At 42.8% G+C, this 19695-nt stretch overlaps 1 protein-coding gene across 4 annotated transcripts in view; it reads right to left on the bottom strand.

Moving 5' to 3' along the window:
• Window positions 1–19428, bottom strand: part of Mtm1 (myotubularin 1) — a 135045-nt gene extending 115617 nt beyond the window's left edge. For 2 of the 4 annotated variants that reach the window (XM_008829478.3, XM_008829479.3), the window contains exon 1: window positions 2702–2756. The gene's annotated coding sequence lies outside the window, so the exon portion shown is untranslated. Of the gene's footprint in view, window positions 1–2701; window positions 2757–19380 lie in introns of those variants that run through there. The other 2 variants (XM_029561809.1, XM_029561808.1) reach the window with 2 other exon arrangements.
• Window positions 19429–19695: the final 267 nt, after the last annotated feature.

The following is a 19695-nucleotide window of genomic DNA, read 5'->3' as shown; positions in this document are numbered from 1 at the left end:
TACAGGGAGACCCTGTCTCAAAAACAAAAAAAAAAAAAAAAAAAAAAAACACAAAAAACCAGTTAAATTTCCTGAATGCCTACTATGTACAAAACTGTTTGGAGCACTGAATGTAGACCATTCACTCAGTCCTCCCAACAACACTTTGAGAAACTATTAATATTGTATTGATTTTTCAGACACAAAACCTGAGGCACATTCACCACTCAATGCTGTGTCCATAACTTACAAGCAAATGACAGTCCCTGGCCCTCCACCTGCCAAAAAGGAATAAATGAACTGAGAAACCAGAAAATAAACAAAGCAGAACTTCCAAGGGATCAGAAACGGGGAATAATGAGAGAAGTAAACCTAATGAAAACAACTATTATGCTGTTACAAAGTCAAATCCTCTTTAGAAATAACTAGAAACTTCAGCCTTTGTAATCATCTGGCCACTGGTTAAAAATGTTACCTAGTGAGCCTTTAAGAGTCTCTGCTTTTCTCTTTATTTTGGAACCCTCAGGAAGAGCTAGAACCACACATTTTCAGTAGTTTCTAAAGTAAGTACATTTTATTAATCCCCCTCTTATTTTTCAGAAACCATGAAGACTGTTTTGAAAACACTGACCATAGAGTTCTCATCAATGCCACATTGTCAGAAAGTGTCCTTGTTCCTCAGATCTTGAGCGCTTCTTTCCTCTGGAACTATTTCAAAGGAACTAGAACCTTTACAAGTCACACAACACACAGAGTCATGATCATTCCAGATAACAGGCTCACAGTACAAACCAGGGTACAAGAAGAGAAACGCCTGTGTAAGGTAGGCTGACCATCCAGCAAACAGGAGTCTGAAGTCACCAAACAATACTGACTTCACCAGAGCCCTCTGCAGTTCCGGGGAGCTATCTAACCAGAGAAACCACAAGCAACTTGAAAACCATTTCTCTGAGTGTCTGAAATCAGTTACTACTTGTGCTTAAGGAGGGGGAGGGGAATGAAAAATGAGGCTGTGATGAATTTACCTAAGAGGTACCTGTGGGAGAAATGAAGATGCCATAGACTCTCTTGGATTCAGACAGAGTTCATTTTCAATGTATTTTTTATTGGAGTAATAGAAGCTGACTCTCAAAAACTAGAAATTCAAAGTGATACCCAAAGCACTCTCAATTATTTTACTGTCACTGTACAGTTTCCAAGTCCTAGGAGTTCTATTTCTTTTTTACAGTGCTCACCTCTGCTGGAAATTAAATCACTGCTTTTTTCCATTTGGTTTGACACCTACATGAACTCCATAAGGCCTTGAGTGCTGTTGCCCTGGCTGTCTTCTTGGTCTTAGAAGACACAGCATGGACAATTGCCCTTTAAACATGGTTTAATGAATGAATGGAACCTCCGGAAACTTGATAAACTTAAGTCAGAGCTCTAAGGTAAGGAGACCAATCATCTGACAAAAGCAGCAGTATCTATAATCCCAAATGAGTACTGGCCACTTTCAACCTCCTCCAGGAGGATGGAAGCTTTTAAAGCTAGATTTGATTTTGTAAAATGCCCTGAAGTCACTCTGAGCCAAATCTGAAAAACACACAGATTCTGCCAGGTATGTTATGAACGAAAGTCAACTGCGTCTGCTGGGTAGGCCTGATTGTCCCATTTGGCTAGTGAACTAGTTTTGAAGGTAATCCAAAACGGCTGAAACTGTAGCAAACCTTCCGATTCTGCATCGGTACTCTAAGGTGGACACCTGGACAGAAGTGAGCGGCGGGAAGAGGAACCTAGACTACACAGATACCAAGACTCCTCCACAGACGTGCCTTGTCACATCAGTTTTGCTATTAAGTTGCCTGAAAGCCCGTGTCACATTAGCCTCCCTGGGCCTCAATTCCCCCATTCAGAAAACAAATGATCGTCAAGGTCCTGGTCAATTCTAAAATGTTCTAATTCCACTCTTCGAAGATCCAGTTTAAAACTAGTCACAATCCCTCAAGTCCCATCCCTTCTACGAGTCCATAAAGCGCACAATATTATTTTTTGCAGGAGATTAACTTCATTTTTGCTTAGGCAAATACTAAAATTAGTTTTCACTTCCTGAGCCCAGCAAAAGACAGTTAAGGGAGGCAACCCGGCCAAGGGCGCTTGCTAGTGACTGTGCATACTTCCGACTGCGTATGGGGGAACTAGCCGTTCCTTCTCAGATCTTCCCTCAACTATTGCAAAGGCAGATAAGCCCCCAGTGTGGGACAGAGACGCTGGCCCAGAGCGACGATGAAGGGTCCGTGACCAGTGCCGGGGTGCGGCCACTCGGCGGGGCCAAGGGGATGCGGCGGGTGCCCGCCTGGAGCTGAGCGGAGGGCCAGGGCGACGACCGGCCGTGGCGTGTCGCCACCCTGGGACGGAGAAGCAAAGTACAGGCAGCGGCTGGGATATCCCGCAGCCCGCCCCACCACCCCCAATCCCAGTCCCGACCTTCGCCCGTCGCCAGCTGGGACCTAGGGGACGAGAACCGGGGAGAAACCAGAGGCACCTGCCCGGGGCTGCCCGGCCGCAGCCCTGCGCCGCGGGGACAGCGGAGGCGCGCCGGGGACCCCACCCCCTACGGGGGCGGCCAGACCCCGCGCGACCCGCCAGTCCCGGGAGTCCCCACTTCTTCCTTCCGACTCCCCCATCCCGGGTCCCCCCAGCGCCCGGCTCCCACCCAGGCCAGCCAACAACGCGCACCCACCTCGGGATCCAGGCGCCACCGCCGTTGCCAGGCTGCTCGGCTCCCTGGCCCCGCTCCACCCCCTCCACTCCCGCCCCGCCCCCAAGGCCGCCCCGCCCCTGCCGCCGCCGGACGCCCTCCTCCCCACGCTGTTTGGGCTAGTCGGGACACGTGATGGAGGCGGGGCTGGAGGAAGGCTCTGGGTGGACCTAGGTAGGCTCTCCCGAGGGCCAGGCTCTTAGCCCACGAGGCTGCTGGGAAGCCCTCTTTGAAGCGTCCGGAGCGTAAAGGCGTCTGGGAATTGTAGTTCTCAATATGGTGCCTGGAATGGGCAGGGCCAAGATGCCAGGAGCCACCCCTCTAAGGGAAGTCTGACTCATACACCCCTGCGGAAGCCAGTGGAAAGCATAGTCCTGGGACTTTGGTACTGATTCTCACCATGTCTCTCCAATTAAGGGGAAATCTACAGGGAAAAGTGTGCCAGATAAAATTGTAGCAGATGCCACAAACTTGAACTATTGATCACATGAAGCTGAGATACCATAAAGAAAACAAAAAAATAGCAATGATTATGCTGAAGCATTTGCATTTCACAAACTCACAATATGATAGCTAGAGGTGTGCCTCACGCTGTGCCAGCACTTTCCAAGAACACACTGACCCAGTAGAAGGAAACAGATCAGAATTCCTTCTGCTTTCTGAGCTTTGAGTCAGATGACTTCTGATACAGTAAATAGAGAAAGCAATGGGGAGGAGACAAATTTAAGAAAACAATGCAATGCTTAATCAAATAAACAACCTGGCACGCAGAAGAAGGTGCATAGTGTCTCTTGTGTCACATAATATTTATACATGAGCACTTCAAGTACTTAGCATTACTTCATCAGGATCTCCCTTGGCTCTTCTATTTGTTGGCTCGCCAACATCTAAAAACAGTTGCTTTGCATGTTATCAGTCAAAACTGCATGCATATATTCCTATATGATAGACTACCCCCATCCCATCTTCTTTCTGTACTTCCACTTATCCACTGTTTAACTGTGATCTAAAAGTATTCAATGGAAAATTCCAGAAATAAACAATTCATATTTTAAATTTCACACCATTCAGAGGTGATGAAATCTCTCACAATGTGATTCCATCCCCCCCTGGGCATGAATCATCCCTTTGTCCAGCATGTCCATCCTGTATGTACCCTTCCTACCTATTAGTCATTGGTTGCTGTCTTGCTTGTCAGGTTGGCTGTCATGGTTCTGCACTACATGTGTTCAACTAAAACTTATTCCATTGAATAATGACCTCAAAACTCAAGAGGAGTACAGTTTTATTCTATCTTATTCCTAGCTGTTGTTGTCTGCTAATTCATGAATTCAACTTTTTCAGATGTATAAACAATACACACTTGGTACTATTAATGTCTTCAAGTATCTTCTGTGGGATTCTGGGAACTACAGCTCTCGGCGATAAAGGACACCACTACTCTGTGTGTGTGTGTGTGTGTGTGTGTGTGTGTGTGTGTGTGTGAGTGTGTGTGTGCATGTGTGTATGTATGTGTGTGAGATGATTCCAGACTTCTTAGATAAGTACCAAGATCCAAGTGAATGCAACCCAAACCACTCTTCAGCCACTTCTCTCCTGCTTCTCTCTCTCTCTCTGCTCTCCAAGTTCTGATCTACTGAACTTCTTCCTATTCTCTGGATATTTCCAGGTTCTTTCTCTTCTCTGGCCCTCTCCACTAATTCCTCTTTCCGAGATTGGACAAACTCCTGGATGGACAGAGAGCAGAATAGCACTTGTTTCTGAGGCTGATAGACTTCGAAGCTTCCCCAGAGGCCTTTTCATTGTACTGATGTCATCAGTTGCTTGAGTGTCTGCCCTGCCAGCTCCCCTTCCCAGACTGTGAAGTTCTTTGAATTACATTCACATTTGTGCTGTATTTCAAAGCATCCTCATTAAACTTGCATGCTGGAGAGGCTCCCTGGTGGCTACTGAATAACTGGATTCCCAATGTCTGTCAATCATGGGGGCAGAGGGGTAAAAGATAATAGGATGGAGGAAGGAAGGAAGCGGCTTTGTGAAGACTTTGTATACATTAGGCATGCTTTAAATGTCCAAAAATGAGGCTTAAGCCCCTTGCTCAAGCTGGGTGCCAGGAATGCGGAGACTGCAGGTGGACCTCATTGCAAGGACAGCCTCAGTAGGGATTTCTCCAGAGTCCCCCTGGGTCCATCCCCAGCCCAACCTCACCTGTGGTAGGATATAAACTAAGGAGAAAGGAGCAGTAAAGAAGACTTGCCTCTAGGCTAGGAAATGAAGACGGTGACCCCTGCTGCGCCTTCCTCATAGTGAAGTGCAGCTCCAAGAAGCACACAGATTTGGCAGCCATTTGAAAAGTGTAAGGATTGTGCCTTACAGAGAAGTTGCCACCTACCCCTTGGTGAAATCACCATATTCTTATCCAAGTCCTGTCCTTGTTCTGAATGGGGCTGAACCTTAAAGTGTGTGTGTGTGGGGGGGGTGTGAACCATTCAGGCTGCCCTTCATTTTATACATGGATACATACACACTCCCCCAAAAGCAGGGGGATTGTGGTGAAATGGCTGGCCTAATAGTCTGGGGCACTTGGAATAGGGATGGGTGAGCAAAGGATGTGACATGAGATGCCTTCCAACAACCTTTCAGAGCTGCATGTCCTATACCTAGTGTACATCTGTCTGTGCACGCTCCTCACAGTTCTTGTTTTTCCTAAGATTCAGGCTGAGGCACTTCCCACCCTCTGGCCTCCACCCTATTCACTGAAGTTGGGAGAGTGCACTAGGCAGGGCCAGGAGGGGCCTGTGAGGGTCCCTAGGCTCCTATGTCCCAGTTCCTATTTATTTCCTGCCCTCCATGGGTCAAAGTAGAAGAAAAGAAGTGGCATTCTGATGAAGGACTGGGCAAGAATGTGCCTGTGGAGTTTGGAGCCCACAATGCGCTCGGAATCAAGAAGTGGTACTGGTCCCGGCAATTCTATAGGCAAACTGCTGATCTTGAGAAAGCCACTTTACCCCTCAAATGACTAACTGCTTCCTCTGAAAAAGGTCCAGAGTCATTGTGTCCCTGCATAGCCAGGATAAATAAAAATGTGTCAAGATGGTAGTCTTCCAAAGCTAGCAGGATGGTCATGGGAGAAGAGAGGGGGCTGAGTATCAAGGGCTCAAGTCCTAGCTTGTCAGTTTGTTAGGCATGTGATTCTGGGCAAGTACTGCTTGATAAACCTCCATTCCCTCAGCTGTCAAGTGAGAGTATTGATCTACTGGGGTTACAGGCATGTGCCACCATGCCCAGCTTTCAATTTAGATTGTTGGCTATATAGGGAGTTTGAAGCCAGCCTTGGCCACATGAAACCATGTCTCAAAAACCCAAAACAAATGTCATAATAAACCCATTATTTAGTATGCTAACTAAAAAATTCAATAGAAACAATAAACACCTCTAGTTTCCATTGTTAGTGAATGGCTAAATAAATAGCAATGCATGCACATAGTAGAATATTATTCAGCAATAGAAAGAAGAAGTTATGATATATACTACGATAGGAATAAATCAGAAATACTTGCTAAGTAAAATAAACTATATAGAAATTATTGTATACTATACTACCTCATTTATATTATAGTTTGTACCTACAGTACTGACCAACAAATCCAGAGTCTCAGAATGCTGGGCAAGCATTCAGCTATACCTCCTGGTCTCTTATGACATCTTGGAAAAACACAAAACTATAGTGATAGAAAGTGGATTTGTAATTGATTAGGGTCCAGGTCAAGCCAGAGGTATGGGAGAGAACTAAAAGTCAACAGGAGAGTTTAGAGAGTGTTAGAAAATGCTGTGTCCTGATTATGATGGAAATTATGAAGCTGTGTACAAATGCTCAAACTATAAATATGACAAGCGTGTGTGAATTTAACTGTAGATAGATAACTTGTATTTCAATAAAATTGAGATTAAAGTGTTGGGGAGAATGAGGGCACCTGGAAGAGCAAAGCTTGCCCCACATACATGAGCGCCATACAGTGGGTGCAGGTGTGTCTCACGTGCAGATGAGAGTGCTGTTGCTGCTGGTATTTCACTTGCTCCTGCTTTCTCACAGAATTCCAAGTTGAGATGGAGCCTTCTTGGGGAGGCCTCGCTGGTCAACCAGCTCTGTTTCCCCAGGTGTTGGATGGGAGTTTAAACCAATTAATGGGATCTGAAAACATTCACACAGAGACAAATCTAGACTCTTTGTTCCCAGAGATTCTTGGACAGAAGGTTATGACATCACACTGTTTCCAAGGAAACATCACTAGACAGGTGTGTTCACAGTAAAGGGTGGAATGTGGGGTCAGGGACATGACTATGAGGTCTAGTCCACAAAGCAGCATGTTAAAAAAAATTTCCCCAAAGTTCAGTCACAGAACAAACCAAAGCCACTACAAAGAAATGTCACAAGATTCCTCTTCCTTAAGGGATGTTTTATTCAGTGCTGTTGATCAAACCCAGCATCTCACAAATGCTCTATCCAAGGCTCTCCTGCTGAGCTATCTGCCCAATCCTTCATATTGTGAGACAAGGTCTTTTTTTCTTTCTTTTTTTTTTTCTTCTGAAAATCAAACATTTTTTTAACCTTAAAAGCAGCACATATTCGCTTCAGAAAACATAGTAAAATAGTTAAAAATAAAATATAGTTCACCCACATATTCACTTAATGGAGAAAGCATTTAGTTAGAATAGTTTTTGCTCAATTTTTATAATTTAAATTTTTTGAGTATTTCATACATAAATACTGTCTTTACATCATTTCCGCCCCTCCCTAACATGTTCCAACTCCTCCAATGTTCCCCTCACTCACTCTCAATATCCCAACCACTTCTTTAATTACTATTGTTACATATATTCATATATGTGCATATATATACATATATATATATATATATATATATATATATATATATATATAAGTAATGAGTGCATTTAGGGATGCTAATGTTTAGGGATGACCACTCAGTTTTGGATAACCTATCAGGGAATTCATCCCTGGAGAAAACTGATTCTCAGTCTGTCAGCATCCATTGACTGCCTATAGCCCTTCATCTAAAGATGTGAAATTTCCCACATCGATGTTAGTATGTCAACCAGTGTTCTCATTATGCAGGTCTTTTTCACGAAACTATATCGTTGAGATTTCATGGGTGCAGCTTCCCTGTCATGTCTAGAAGACACTATGTAATAGCGGGCATTCTGGTCCTCTGGCTTATAATATCTCTTTCCTCTCTTCTACATACGATGTTCCCTGAGCCTTGAGTGTGAGGGTTGTGTTGAAGATGTATCTGTTGGGGTTGGGCACCACATGGTCCCTTATTCTTTGCATTTTAACCAATTGTGGATCTCTGCAATAGTCTCCATCTGTGGCAAAAAGAAGTTTCTTTCATGAAGGGCAAGAGCTATACTTATCTGTGGGTATAGGGATAAGTATTTAGAATACAGTTATAAATTATATGTTGGTTTAGGAAAATGGCAGTTAAGTAGGTTCTGCTCCAGAATCTATGACCTCTCCAGCCACAAATAGATGGCTAGGTTTATAGCCCCAGGCATGGATTCCCTCCTGTTGAGTGGGTCTTAAGTCTAAGTAGACAGTTGTTGATTACCCCCAGGATAAAAGTGCCACTAATGAGCCAATAGGATATTTTTTCTGGGCAGAGAGATGGGGTCTTGATGTGTACCTCATACTGGCTTTAAACTTGAAATCTGTCTCCTAAGTGCTGGGATTACAGACATGCACCACCTCACCCATCCGAGCTTTGTTTATTTAATCTCAGGTTTTTACACTATTTTTTGAGGAAGTAAGCCCTGTGAGGAGATGTTGCACATTACACTCAAATGTGATTTACTCCAAGCAGATTTTTAAGAGAACTTTATCTTTTCTTAATCACATTTATTTCATGGTGATGTGAGTAGTATGCCATAGACAAATTTGGAGATCCAATATAAAAATCAAAACAAATAATGAAAAATGGAAAAAACAAAACATGAAAAAAGTGTCAATGACTACTGACTGAATCTAAATGAAATCGTTTAACGATTAATTAATTTTAAAAAACCAACAAAATACTTAAGGGGAAAATGTAATCAAGGAGGAAAAAGTACTTTCATGGTAAGAGCTCTTAAATAATATTGATAGAAAAGTTTAAAGATAAATAAATGGAAAAATGCCCCAGAGTCATGGGTCAGGATATTGGATACTGTTAACATATCAATAGTGACCAAAGTGATCTATAAATTTATTGCAATCTCCATTTAAATTCCAGTAACTGGGGCTGGAGAGATGGCTCAGCAGTAAAGAGCACTGTCTGTTCTTCAGAGGACCTGGGTTCAGTTCCCAGCATCTGCAAGGCAGCTAACAACCTTCCAAAAGTCTAGTCCTAGGGGATCCAACACCCTCTTCTGGCCTCCACAGGCACTGCAACACATGTCGTGCACTTACATGCACATAGAGAAAACATTCATACACAAAAATAAATAAAATATAAAGCTAAATAAATTCCAATGACTTTTTGCAGAAATAGAAAGATCCATCATAGAATTCATACAGGAATCAAGAGGCTTCAAAGATCTGATAAAATACTGAGAAAGAACAAAGCTGGAGTTCTCACACTTCCAGATTTCAAAACTTATTACACAGCTCCAGAAGTCAAAATGGTTAGGGCTGGTAAGATGACTCACTGAGTAAAGGAACTTTCCACCAAGCCTGACAACCCAAGCTTGACCCCCAGGACCCACACAGTAGAAGGAAAGAACAAACTTTCACAAGATGTCCTCTGACCTCCACACTTGTGCTGTGGCATGTAGAGGCATTCAGGTATGTGTGTGCATGTGTGCAGACATGCAGAAATAAATATAATTTTAAATTTTATTTTAAAAATTGCAATAACAAAAGTTAATGCAGATGAGGAGAAATTAGAACTTCTTTTTCCTCCTGATAGGAATGTAAACTGTCACTGCTCTTATAGAAAACACTATGGTGGCTTCTAAAGAAAAGTAAATATATAATTCCCACATGATCCAACCATTTCAATTATGACTCTGTTTCCAACAGAATTTAAATCAGGGTCCCAAAGGGGTATTATTGCACCCATGTTAATAGCAACATAGTTCACAATAGTCAAAAAGCAGAAGCATCTGAAGTATCCACTGATCATCAGAGGAATGGATAAACAAAATGTGGTATAGTCATGCAGTGGGATAATACTCAGTCTTAAAGGAAATTTGGGGGCTGGAGAGATGGTTCAGTAGTTACTGCTCTTCTAGAGGACCCGAGTTTGGTTCCTAGCACCCATGTCAGGTGGCTCACAACCACATTTCACTGCACCTTCAAGGGATCGATGCCCTTTTATGGCCTCCACAGGCACCTGCACTCATGTGCACATACCTACATAGATATATAATATATATATGTATATATATATATATATATAGATGTACATAGAAATAATGAAAGCAAAGCAAATCTTTTTTTTAAAAAAAGGAAATTCTGAGACATTACACATTATGGATGGAATTTAAGGGCATTATACTAAGTGAAATAAAACCGAAAGGCAAATACTCTATGATTCTTCTTTTTGAAAAAATGATGTGTGTGTGTGTTTGTCCACATGGATATATGTTTGTGTGGGTGTGGGTGCATGTTCATGTGTGTATATAGGTGCACACATATGTGGATGGGCATGTACGTATGGTCATACACCTGTGTGTACACACCTGAGGAAGTCAAAGAACAACCTTTGACATCATTCCTCAAGTGCTGCCCACCTTATTTTTAGAGACAGGATTTCTCATTGTCCTGGAGCTCACTAATTAGGCTAGGCTGGCAGAAAAGTGAGCTCCAGGGATCCATCTGTCCCTGTTTCCCCAAGGCTGGGGTTACAGATGTCCACTATCACACCTAGATTGTCTATTTTAAACATAGGCTCTGGAAATTGAACTCAGACCTTCACCCTTTCACAGTAAGTAGTTTACCAAGTGAACCATATCCCCAGGCCCTGATGTTTTTTCTTATAGTGATCTGAATTGGTGGGAAATGTCACCTCACAGTGCTTTTGATTTACATGTCTTGATGGATAATGAAAGTGAGCAAGTTTTTTTTCTTCCTAGCCCATTTGTATAGTGGTTTTGGAGAAAATCTAATAAAACGTTTGTCCATTCTATTAAAATGGGTAATTTTCTTTCAATTATTGCATTGTTAGAATTCTTTATGTATGCTGAATACAAGGCCATTATCAGATATATAATTTACAAAAACTCCAACCCCATTCTGTGGGTTATGCCTTCACTTTCTGGATGGTTTCTATTAAAACACGAGTTTCTCATTTTGCAAGTTCAATTTTTCTATTTCCTTATTTCATCTCTGTGTTTTTTATGCCGTACTTAAGAAAGCATTGTCAAATCCAAGGTTATGAGTATTTGCTACTGTGTTTTCTCCCAAGAATGATATATTGTTAACTCTTACGTTTAGGGCTATAGCCCACCTTGAGTTCACTTTTGCATCTGATATGAGGCATGGGGCCTAACTTCACATTTTACATGTGGACATTTGGTGTGACAGTATCATTTGTTGAAAAAACTACTTTTTAATTTGAAAATTTAAAAACAAAGTATGTTTCTTCAGTAACAATGATACATTTTAGAATTACAACATACAGTGACAGAAAGCAAATTTCTCACTGTTTTCAGATTCCTGGCTTGTTATTCTTTGAGATTCAGGGACAATAAATCGGTATCTGATTTATGCTGGAAAAACTATTTTCTTGTATTAAATCATCTTGTAATTTTCTCAGAATTTGAATGGTGATAAATATGAGGACTTATTTCCAGATTGTCAATACTGTTCATGATCTCTATGTCTATCCTAATGTCAGTACCACACTTATTTCCTCTTTGAGTTTATTTGGAAAGTGACCTTCAGTACCCTCTAACATATCCAGTGTTTTCAAGTTCCCAAAACAGTTTTAATCTTTTCTCCTCTGCCCCTGGGGATTGATCCTAGGGCCTCACACCTGCTAAGAAAGTGCTCTTCCATCAAGTGGTATTCTAGTCCTCCTTTTTACTATTCATTTTGAGACAGCATCTCACTAAGTTGTCTAGGCTGGCCTTGAACTTGATTTGTAGCTCAGCCAGGACTTGAATTATGACCCTCCTGCCTCAGCCTTCTGAGTAGCTGGGATTATAACTATTTTCATTTCTTCTTATCTGTTGCACATGATATCCTTAAAAGACAAATAAATGACTATCCTTCTTCAGATGAGGAAAACCAATCTCAGAGAGGCTGTGAGTACCTCAAAGTAATTGTGCTATAAGCAGCAAGACCAGAGTTGCAGTTTTTAGCTATAGACCAAAGTTTCCTCCTAGACAGAACAGTTTTTAAAGAGAGAATCAATATATGTGAATCCTTGGGTTGAATCTCCATCACAGCAAAATACGTATGACTTTGTATATATACATAATAGAATATTGCTCAGCCACAAAACAGAATGCAACCCTGTCATTGTGAAAACACACCAGGGACTGGAGGTCATCATGTTAAGTGAAATAAGCTAGACACAGGCAAATACTGCATGATCTCCCTCAGATGTGCCATCTAAAAGAGGTGACTTCAGAAGAAGTAGAGTAGAATGGTGGTTACCACAGGCTAAGGGGTGAGGGAAATATTTGTCAAATAAGTCAGCACACTAATATCTGCAAAGAGGCATGATATTTGACTCTTTAAGATAAAAACTAGCTGCCAGAGCTCCTTTACCCATCCTAACTAGTCCATAGAGGTGGTGTGAGACTCAACACAGCTGATGTAAATGTAATCCTGTCATAAACTACCAGGGCTAAATCTGTCTGAGGAGTTATTTGTCATGCATTTCTCTAACAACTGTTGCCTGAAGTCATGTAGATCAGAGGTAGCAATGGACAGTTTCAACCCCTTCCCATGTTCTGCATCTATGGTTGGACAGCACACTACTGTAAGTATATGACCTTCCCATCTGGATAAAACAATCACTCTGCCATCTGTTATTGTCATACTGTGCTTATTGTCCAGAAAACTCTCCCTTCAGTGGGGGGAGTAAATTCAGTATTCTTTTAATTTAGTATTGTTCAGCAAATGAGTGCTTTTGTTGTTCTTGTTTGCTTGCTTGCTTCTTGTTTGTTTGTTTGTTTGAAAAAGGGTCTTGCCTCAAACTTTTGATTCTCCTGCCTCGGCTTCCCCAGTGCTGAGGTTATAGGCATGTGCCAACATATCCATCTTTTATTTTTCTAAATTAAACTAAAAATACCTCAATAATCTGTCCAGATACAGTACCAGGTGCTACAGGGCCACAGAAAGGTTAAGACCAAGACAAGACAAACAAAAGATGATTGCTTTATGAGGGCAGGGAGGAGGGATGGAGGCAAACAAATGGCTTTGGGGCTTCTTCATTAAAATTTGGCAAACTTTTATTGGATTCAGGCAAACAGACACTCTCGTAACCTGTGCCACTGGTAAATAAAATAAGGAATTAACATAATGGATACAAATTTTGCCAAATAGCTAATTATGGCCCAAACTGTAAGCTATGCGAGAGAGTTCAGAGGATGATACAAGTGACCAGAGCACTGCGCTACAGAGGAATTCAAGGATCATCCCCAAAGAAGGCACAGTCGACGTGACTTGAGAGGCACCATAGGCTGGAGATAGACAAGTTGCCATGGGACAAGAGGCTGCACTGATGAAATCCTTGGTCAGGTAGGGCATGTTTCATAACAACAGTGACATCTCGGTTGGGCTTTCACTGACAAGACTAGAAAGACGGCTTAGCGATTAAGAGCACTGGCTGCTCTATCACAGGACCCGAGTTCGAGTCCTAACACCCACGTGGTAGTTAACAACTGTCTGTAACTCCAGTCCCAGGGGATCTGACAGCCTCTTTTGACCTCCGCCTCTTCTGACCTCCGCAGGCATTGCATGACACAGGTGCACCTACCTACATGCAGACAATACACTTACACATATAAAATAAAAATAATAAATAGAATCTTTTTTTAAAAGGAGGATGATCACTCTAAACTGGAACCAAAACAGACAAAAGTTACAATGAGCACAGAATAGGTGATTCACACCAGGACATTTTTATTGGTATACCAGTGAGAAGCTGATGGCATTCCTCAACACCATGACATGGCTTGAGATGGTGAGTGTGCAGGAGGCATTTAAAGAGCAAAGCTGTGAGTGACTGGGGTTGGGAGTGAGAGGAGAGATACACGGAAGTGGCAAGTGGATGCATGAATTTCCTGGGGTTGCCATAACAAAGTACCCAAAGTTGAATGGCTGAAGCCATAGAGATGATGGAAACTTCTTCCATTATGATGAGCATTATGGATTCCTGTCTTCACACAGCAATCTCCGTGTGTGTGTGTGTGTGTGTGTGTGTGTGTGTGTGTGTGTGTGACTCTGGGTTCAAATTTCTTTTTATGAAAGCAGCTGTCATATTGGATTATGATCTCATGTTTACTTGGGCATTAGAAAAGAGCTTAGTTTTAAATAAGGTCAAATTTACCGGTACCAGAGTTAAGATTTCCATATGTTTTGGTAGAATGCACTTCAACCCTGAACAGTGACATTGAAGAAAGTTGTAGCTGGGAAGAAAGTGTGATCCATTGAAAATTATGGGTTGTTGCTACCAGCTAGTGAGCTGAGGTGCAGCAAAACTTGTTTTGAAACATTAATCCTGATAGTCCAGCCCTTCAGTGTGCTATAGCTAGACAGAAACAGGGATTTTTTTTGGGGGGGGTATGTGTTCTCACAGTTACAAAAATACTTTTTTTATTGTTGCACTTGCCTTTTGTAAAACAAAGACAGTAAAATACACATCCTGTAAATAATAGGATCCTTTGGGTTGAAAGGTTATTTCCTCACTCTTAAGCCACTTTCCTTACCCCACCTTGCAAGATAACAATTGCTTTCTCTATTAAAATCCATGTGTGGGCCAACTTTCAGCAGGCACTTGCATGGTAGAGTAAAATGCTGCTTAATCTAATACAGTTAATTCTAGAGGTAGTTGCCAATGCTAGGGTACTATGTGTGATGTATCACCAATATTTAGCAATTTGCCTTTGATTCTCACACCAGCAAGGGTTTGCATGTGCTTCTTTGGACATCTAGAGTTAAATAGTACCCCAGGACTATTAACTATTAACTATTTAACTATTCCCTGGGACTACTCAGGACTGTGTGCCCCATAACAGCATCTCTCAGCAAAAGAGAAGCAAGTCTGTGTGCCCGTTAGGTGGAGTTAATTTTATTCATTAATTCAACAACTATGTAATCTATGACATACCTGGCACTGTTTGGGAAATAGTAGTGAGTGATGACACTGGAAACCACTTTGAAGCTCATTTCTCTCAACCAACAATGTTAATGAATAGTAATTGTACTTGCTAATTTTCAATTGCTATAACAAAATAGCTGAGGCTTAGGTACTTTGTGAAGAAAAGGGTTAGGTAGCCACATGTCTGTAATCCCAGCACTTTGCAGGTGGAGGCAGGAGGATCAGGAGTTCAAGGTCAGTCTTCATTACATAGCAAGTTCGAGGTCAGCCGGGGTTACATGACATCCTGTCTCAAAGAAATAATATTTACTTCACAGTTTTCAGAGACAAGATTTTTAAGATTGAGTATTTCCATTGGTTTGTCCTCTAGTGGATGGTATCTTGGCGGAGTGTGAAGGAGCTCACATGGCAAAACAGGAAGTCAGGGGGTGAGGAGGGGTCAGTTTCTCTCTTTTGTAGTAACCTTCCCATGGGAAATGACTGGGGTCTTCAGATAACGAATGTTAATCCTTTCTGAGAACAGAGTACCCATTGACCTAATTGCCTTGAAGTAAGCCTCCCCTCTTTAAAAAAATTTGGTTTTTTTTATTATTATTTTTATTTTATGTGTATAAGTGTATTTCCTGCATGTGCATAAGTGCAATACCCACAGAGGTCAGAAAAAGGTACCAGATCCCCTGGAACTGGAGTTACAGGCAGTTGTTAGCCAACATGTGGGTGCTGGGATTCGAACTGGGGTCCTCTCCAAGAGCAGTCAGCACTCTTAACTGCTGAGCCATCTCTCCAGCCCCTGGTTTTATTATTTTTATTTTATGTATATGAGTGTATGTATGTAAGTGCACCTGTGTGGTGCGATGCCTATGGAGGTCAGAAGAGGGCGTTAGATCTCCTGTAACTGGAGTTACAGACAGTTGTTAGCTGCCATGTAGGTGCTGAGAACCCAAGTCCTGTGCAAGAACAACCAGTGCTCTTAACCACTGAGACAGCTTTTCAACCCATAAGCCTTCTTTCTTTTTCTTTTTTAGCATTTGAAAAATTATTTTTGTTTTATGTGTATGGGTGCATTGCCTGCATGTGTGTAAGTGTACCCAAATGCCCATGGCGCTCAGAAGAGGCCGTCAGATCCCTTGGAACTGGAGTTACAGATGGTTGTTAGCTACCGTGTGGGTGCTGGGACTAGAATCCAGGTCCTCTGCAAGAGCAGCCAGTGCTTTTAATCAGAGTCATCTCTCCAGCCCCAAGCTTCACCTCTTAAAGGCTCTATCACCTACTATTAGTGCTATGGTGAGCACCAAGATTCCAACACATGAGACCTTGAGAGCAGCACTCAAACTGTATCCAAACCACAGCAGTATCTGCTAAAGGCCATTTCTGAAATGCCCATGTTGGCACAGAATCCAGTCAAAAGAATGTAGTGGGTTAGACTATCCCTCCAAAGTCATGTCTTCCCAGAACTTCAGAGTATGACCTTCTTTAAAATAAGTAGGGCCTTGGCAGATGCAATTAGTTAAACATCTTTAAAGGAAACCATTCTAGATTTAGGGTGGCCCTGTAGCCAAAGATTAATGTTCTTGCAAGACAGGAAAAGGACACAGAGAAGTCCAAGAGAGCAGAGGGCTATGTAAAGGTGAAGAAACAGACTGGAGGAATATGGTCATCAGCCAAGGTACACCTGGGGCTACTGGAAGCTGGAAGGAGCAGGATGGCACCTCCCACCGAGCTCTGAGAGAAAGAGGGTTTCATACATGTCCCTATCTCTGACTCCTAACTCTGGAGCTAAGACACAAAGCATTTCTGCTGTTGGAAACCCTGAGGGTGTGGTGCTTTCTTTCAAGAACCCTTGAAAGGGCCCCTCAGGAAGTCTTTCTGGAGTCCCTGGGCTTCTCTCTGAAGGCCACATCAGTTTCCACACACTCCTTAAAATATCCTAGCATCAGACCTGTGGGAGTGACAGAGTTTTCTTGCTTTCCTCTTTTCTTTCTCACCTGCTCAGCAAGGGTTGGCTCAGTGTATACTGTTGGGAGAAGTCTAGACAGGAGAGTGCCAAGTCTGGTTTTTCTGCTCTTCTTCCTATTTCAGGGTCAAACATGTGTCATCCACAGTGCCTGTGGTAGTAGTTCTGGCCTTCTGCCTACCTTAACCGAACCAAACCAGGCTGGGCAGCACCACTGTTGTGGACAAACATTAACTAAAGCAGCACCTCCCTAACCCCTCTAATGTTCATTCTGGGCTTCTCATGTCACAGTCTCTACAGGCTATGGGAACTGGGGTACAGTCAAGAGTCTTGGTCATTGCAATGATGGGAGCTACTGTGGGGTTAGGGAAAAATCATATATGTACACTTACATATGTATATATATATATATAAAGCAAACATGGGCTTAGGATATAGTTCAGTTGGTAGAATGCTGCCTAGTATGCATAAAACCCAGGGTTCCATCCACAGCATTTAATAAACGGGGCATGATATTACATGCTGCTTGTAATTACAGTACTTTGGATGTGGACGCAGGAGGCTTAAGGTCATCCTTGGCTACCTAGCCTAGTACAAGACTGGCCTGAGCTACATAAGACCCTGTCTTAACATTCCCCCTCCCCCCTCCCAAAATACTACAGAATCACCACCAGTGTGAAACTTATTTCCGAAAGTAAGTTCTGGTTTGGTGATTCTGGGCATGTGATGTAGAAGATGTAACTGTGGTTTAAAGATGCTTGGCCCTCAGTAGGAATGGGGCTTCCCAGTTGGCACTGCTATCTATCCAGGTGATGTTTCCAGGGACATATGGACAGAGTTTCCTCCAAACATGATGGGCCATGGGAGCTCGGACCATGACAGCAGTTACTGAGGGCCACATTTGCTCCTTAGGAGCCTGGAGTTTCTGTGATAATTGAAACCTCTCAGGCTTCCCTTCTCTGCTGACTCTGCTGTTCTGTTCCTGCCTCTCTCTGTTTTACCCTCCAGATCCTCACAGCTCATCCCCATGGGGGTGGCAGACATGATTGACCATGCTAGGAAAAATGACATACTCCATCACCTCCGAGGATATGCAGGTCTCTGTTCCTGGAAGGTAAGTCTTGAGCACCTCTCTTTTCCTTTTCTTTTGTATTTCCTCCCCCCTCTTCCTCTGCCCTCCCCTTCCCTTCCCTTTTTTTTCCATTTTTTTGAGACAGATTTTGCTCTGCAGCCTAGATTGGGCTGAAACTCTCAATTATCCTCCTGCTTCAGCTTTCTGAGTACTGGGATTACTGACATGTACAGCTACACCTGGCACTGAGCCCCTTTTTGCCTCCCTGTCTTTATCATACAGGGTCCCTCCTGCAGTAAGCTTGAGCAGAATGGGTCAGACTGCAATCGCTCACTCAGGGATTCAAGACACTTTCATCTGAGGGAATCTAGTAAATGGGGCCCTGCTGTTCCCAAACATGTTCACCTCAGCCTATTCCCAGAATTCACCCCACAAAGCTGTCAGAAAGATAAAAACACAGCATACCAAATTATATTCGAATATCATACAGACAATGTGTTTTTGAGCAATAGTACGCCCCTTGCCATAATGTCTGGGCTGTACTTACACTCAGTTTGACTTGTTGTTTATAATTCAGATATAAGTGGGCATCTTGTTTAATCTGGAGCTCTCTTCTCACACCCAGCCCAGTGATTCTTGGGACAGACAGCAACTCAGACAACGAGCTGGACTAAAGACCAATGAACCTGTGCCACTGTGGCAGTGGCAGCTCTTGGGGAGCTTTTCTGCCTTTCCCCACTTTCACAGTCGTGCATCAGGCTAGCCCTTACTGGCTTCCACTGTAGTTACCAGTCTTCATGTTTTTGTCCCTAAAAAGCTTTGAGTTTCTTGAATGATGGGTCATGGGCTAATGGATCCCCAGTCCTCCTAACCATGTCTAGTAGAATTCAAGACTCTGGGTGGGTAGAAGTCAGAAATGTTGGGGTTTTTTTTTTTTGTTTTGCTTTTTGAGACAGGGTTTCATGTAGCCCAGGCTGCCCTTGAACTTACCATGTCTCTGAGGATGACCTTGAACTTCTGATTCTCTTGTTTCCACCTCCTGAGTGTTGACATAGCAGGTGTATAGTACCATAACCTGTGTTATGGGGTGCAATGGGTCAAAACCAAAACTTTGTTCATGGTTGGTAAGAACTCTATAAACTGAACTGCATTCCCAGTCCAGCAGTGTCTTGATAAACACACCAATAAATACGAGAATGTCTCAGATTATGTAAGTACAAAAGGGGTTAACTCGTGAAGCAGAAGCCTGGTTCGCCTTGCTTTAACCATTAGAAGGGTGGTTCCCAGCAGGCAGGGATCTTACCTGTTTGCTCCCTGCTCTGTCCTCCACACCCAGCGTGGTGAAGACACCCATCAGGTACTCAGTGGACATATGGAGACATAAATCAACAGTTCTATACTCAGTTGACCAAAACTATCATGTTTCCTACTTCCTGGTCCTCATGTCACACAGTAGTGCTGAGCTGAGTGGACAATGAATAGGGAGGAGGGGCAGGGCAGCCAATAGGAGAATGTTTCACTCTCCGTCACAGGCTGCTATGTGATTGGCTATGGGGGAAGAAAAAGGGGCTCACTCAGAGGGGAAGCAAGCTGTGACCTAGGCTGGCAGCCAAGTGGA

Source organism: Nannospalax galili, unplaced genomic scaffold, assembly GCF_000622305.1.
Source record: "Nannospalax galili isolate Female #2095 unplaced genomic scaffold, S.galili_v1.0 scaffold513, whole genome shotgun sequence".
Classification (NCBI taxonomy): Eukaryota; Metazoa; Chordata; class Mammalia; order Rodentia; family Spalacidae; genus Nannospalax; species Nannospalax galili.
Note: the sequence above shows the minus strand (reverse complement) of the source record. Positions and strands in the feature narration are given on the sequence as shown.